This window comes from Melitaea cinxia, chromosome 6 (genome assembly GCF_905220565.1).
Source record: "Melitaea cinxia chromosome 6, ilMelCinx1.1, whole genome shotgun sequence".
NCBI classification, from domain to species: domain Eukaryota; kingdom Metazoa; phylum Arthropoda; class Insecta; order Lepidoptera; family Nymphalidae; genus Melitaea; species Melitaea cinxia.
In genome coordinates this window covers 5,304,010-5,308,693 of record NC_059399.1, presented here as the reverse complement: position 1 = coordinate 5,308,693, position 4,684 = coordinate 5,304,010, and the positions used below count along the sequence as shown (strand labels likewise).

Genomic DNA, 4,684 nt, shown 5'->3' with positions numbered 1-4,684 from the left:
AATTTATATTTTGTTATTTTTTATAAGAATTTCAATATATTCAATAAATATTCACAATGTAAATAATTCTTTAATTAATCAATTAATTGAATTGAATCGTAATTTCTAAATGTAGTGAAGGGAAAAAATAAAAATGCTTTATTTATTTGGGAAATGTAAAAGGAAAAGGAATCGCTGACACCGCGCGTCTCAAAGAGTCGCCGCTGCAATGTATGCGGTCAATCAAGATACCCGATCAGCATTCTCACATTTTACCTTTTTAGATTTTTAAAAAATAATAAATTAATTATTAGAGACTAGCATCGAGCACTACTGGTTCTTGGGATAAATTTCATTATAATTTCACTATATTAATAAAAAATTATAAAAGTAATTGGTTTTTTTTGGATCCATCGGCTGTGCTAAACGTAATTGGCGCAGTCGGTAGTTGGCGCACTCGCGGGTTGGTTCGCGAGCATTATAATTTTCTCATATCAATATTCGCGTTCACGAGTCGCCCGGTGGCTATCAAGTCAAGTCACGCTACGGCTATCCAGAATCTACGGAGCTGCCAAGTCGAGTGGATATTTTATATTTTATTATTTTGGGTTGCCATTTTTTACCAGAAATATATAGTAGTAAGTAACTTTATTTTCAATGTTTTTTTTTTAAATTCATCTGACTGAATATTATGACACTAATTTTCTTAAGTTTTTTTTGGGGCGTGCCTTTATTATATAATTAACTTTATTAAGTACTAAGTACACTATATATTATAAAATTATAACGTTTTATTTTATATTATACCGACAGATTAGATTAAGATTACAATAATATTCGATTACAATTGCCTCGTTATTTTGTTACATCACTACAAAAACAAACAGTAGACATAACCTTGAAACAGCGTCGTTTGACGTGGTTTGACTTTTAAAAGCTATTGTTTTTATATTTGTTATTTAAGTAATTGTAATAATTTTAGCCTAAAATTAATACATTTACAGTAAGTTGGCATAATTATTCGAATTTTAATATTATCACTCGTTAATAAGGTAAATAAAAGATATTTAAAAAATTTGCCGTAAATTGTACGCCAGTTTAAAGTTGCATCGTCTAGTCGAACATGATCTGTCAGAAATGCATTCTTTGAGCGGCCAGACTGGGCCAGACTATAGATGAAACAAAGATAGTTCAGTTATATAGTTGTCGCTATAGACAGGTGATTTATGGCAGTTTTGTGCATAGTATTAATTTATGGTGCTGTAAGTAGTACAAAATAGAGTATGATAATAAAATACGGGGCAGTAAGTATCGTTTTGGCATTTATTTATAGACCGCGAGCTTATGAACACACATGCAAACAAGTCATTGTTTCAACGCAAAGGTTTAGTAAGTAGGTGAAGCAACAGTTTTTTAACTTTTGAAACAAAAAAAATATGTTTAAAGATTTTATACCTTCCAGTCAAAGCATGCGAGTTCGGCAAAAATCATAAGGTGATTATCAAAAGAATTCACCTCAGCAGAATGAAAAACAATTTGAGAAAACTCCACCATCTGATATACTTTTATTACAGCCAACATCAAAATATGTAAAACAGTAGCCATCATCTGCTACTGCCACGAGTACAATGCTATTAGATTTTTTATGGTTGTAGTAATAACTTCCTGCTTGTGGTGGAGCTTTAATGGTCATCTATAACACCTTAGCAACTAGGGAAACACCAAGAATTTTTGAAACCTTGCTCAATCTTTTTCTATTTGGTGTCACTAGGTACCTGAAACAAATAAATTGATAATGTTAAATGTGTATTTATTTTAGAGTAGCTGGATTCTCATCATGAAGTTCTTGATGAAAAGAGTCCTTCAACATCACAATACACCATTATGCTGAGAAAAATGACCCTAATCTATCACTTGAACCTCAATAATAAAGAAACTGCTAATTAAATGTTTGTTTTGTTTTAGGTTAAGGTGTAACAATGAAAGTCTGATTATTTTGCCTGTTTTCAAAATTAAATTGAGACTGTTATCTCAACTACACCAATCAATCAATCTCCTACGGATGTTTTCCACTCTACGTGACATTGGCGGAATCAACCGTGCTTCTCTGGCACAACTGAAAGCCATTATACCAATCAATCAATAAATTTCAGATATTAATGAATCTCAAACTGTACTAGCAACAAAAAATGACACATTGGCTTTGGCAGTGGCAGCTCTGTTTGAATGATTTAAGATTTTTGAAATAGACAAACTTACTTTAATAAAAATATTTATTATTTTTATTCGATACTACCTTTATGTAATCTTTCAGTGCATTGTAAATAGCATTGGACACTTCGGATATAAACAAAGAAGTACCTAGTCGATCTTGGTAGCCTGAACTTGGTGTTGTAAGCAGCGTAAACTAATTTCATTTGCCAACAAGTATAACATAGGGTATATTTTAATTTTTGCTAGCAAATCAAGTCTCATAAGCGTGTCGGATTTTTGTATGGCAGATGCGACGAAGCTAAGTAGTATAATGAAAGAAGAGTCAACCTGAGCATAGTAATATTCCGTGGTATCTTCAGAAGCCAATTCCTGGAGAAGTTGGTAGCGTGCGCCATGAATGGGTCTACTACTTATCCACTTTCGTTCCTATAGTTTGACCTTGCAAGTTCCGATTCGAAAAGTTCTTTAGTTTCAAACACTACCGCGTTCATTTTTTTAAAAGTATTTCTTGCAATAGCAAGCGCGCTTGTTTTTGTTCATCCATACTTGCTGCTCGACGCCCAAAACTTGAATTACTAATCGCAGGAGCTAAACAGTATTGAACACAACTGGCACTAAGGACTGGCACTCGCACCGCAATTGCTAAACACCTGTACTAATCGAAGTGTAAGCTAGCCTTAAGTCATTTGTGACAAACAAGTTACAAGTAGCATCTGTGGACTGTGACAGCACGGTGTGACAGTCTTACTGACGTATGACACATTTCTAAGTTAAAAGCACAAGGACAACTGCACAACACTGCGTTAATGTGTTTAGTTGTTTACTACTTGGCCATCTGAACGCTTTGTGTTTTACGAAATCAATTATTTACATGTATTAGAAACTTAAAAAACAAAAATAAATATGTCAGATGATTTCATACCCTTAAACCAAAGTACTCCAGTTCGAAACAGATGGCAAAATGGGAATCAACAGCAAATGGGTTATCAAAATAATTGGCAACATAAGAATCACCAACGAAGAGGACATAATCGAAATCGCTGGTCAAATAATTCTCAACACACTAATAGTTTTGGGGTCAGTAATAGTCGATTTTTTACATTTAGTGATACTTTTATGCCATCTGAGTACTGTAAACTTATAATTAACGAGTAATGTCAATTTCCTATGCTTATTCTACTGGACTTGACGCCTCCCTAGTGGAGTAAGCATGGGTCAGCTAGAAGTTTTATATTTTTTATTCGCCCAGCTGCTGTAATTCACTTTATTGTTCATTTTCCCATATTTCTAAAAACATGCAGTGTCCTACTAAAAAATCACAAAATAAACTTTATACTGTATTTACTTACATCAAACATAAAAAGATTTTTTGACATGATTCATTTTATTTTTCTCCATGTATTTTCTGTCCTTTAAGTATAAATAAAAGCAAGGATTATATTTTCACTACAGTGCTATTTAAGGCTAAAAATCATCTTCACGTCATTGATGATAAAGTAACTGTTTTTCGTAAGGATTAATATGCTATGCTAAATAGTAACAACATGGGTTAATTAATACCCATAAGTATCTTCCACAATCATTTCCTAAAGTTTATTCAAATTTTGGCAAAAAATGGTGATTTAGCTACTAGATATAGATAGATATCGTTGTTGTTGCAGACTATCTTTTTTATCTGGTAATTATCATTCTTCTACTATATTGTATTGACATATCACTTGACATAATGTCAACGTGAGCTGCAGTAGTACTTTTTCTTTTGACTTGTCTTATTAATCAAATTTTTTAGAAAAAATAATTCAATATCAAGTCAGTAGTTCCAAAGATTATCCCTTTCAAACGTAACAACAATTTAAAAACTAATACTTTATTATGCTAGTTTAAGATTACTCTTTTTTACTACTAACCATAATATATATAAGACTAACTGTGCCTGCGACTTTGTCCGCATGGAATTTAACAAAATAAGTGGTTGTTCAGTTCACAGAGTTATAAAATAAATAAATTTCTATGATAAAAGCAGCTTAAGTAACTCCTTATTACATCAGCTATCTGCCAGTGAAAGTCCTATCAAAATCGGTCCAGCCTTTTCAGAGATTTGCTAGAACAAACAAACAGACAGATGGACAAAAAATTAAAAAATATATATTTTGGTATATGTATCCTGTCCATATGCATTTAGTAAAAAGCGGTCATTTTAATATTACAAACAGAGACTCCAATTTAATTTAATTGTATAGGTGTATAACCATATGGTATATTATTAATAAGCAAACCTAATAATCTGATTATTATAATTATTTAAAATTCACACAAATAAAATATTTGCTTTTTATTTTTCAGAGCGACGTTAACACTAGCTATGACAGAGAAAACAAACCTAGCATTGAATCCTATTTGCATCCTTCAATGTTAGAAGATCCTTGGGAGAAGCTAAGGCAAAAGATGCAGTCAAAACAAAAATAAGAACATTTTAATTATTTTGTTGTAA

At 32.0% G+C, this 4,684-nt stretch overlaps 1 long non-coding RNA gene across 1 annotated transcript; it reads right to left on the bottom strand.

The window, feature by feature from the left end:
• Nucleotides 1-1,514: 1,514 nt before the first annotated feature.
• Nucleotides 1,515-2,884, bottom strand: LOC123654596. The gene is made up of 2 exons (XR_006743254.1): nucleotides 2,521-2,884; nucleotides 1,515-1,754 (listed from the first exon to the last, which is right to left on the bottom strand). It is a non-coding gene; the product is annotated as an uncharacterized LOC123654596 (long non-coding RNA).
• Between the last annotated feature and the right edge of the window lie 1,800 nt (nucleotides 2,885-4,684).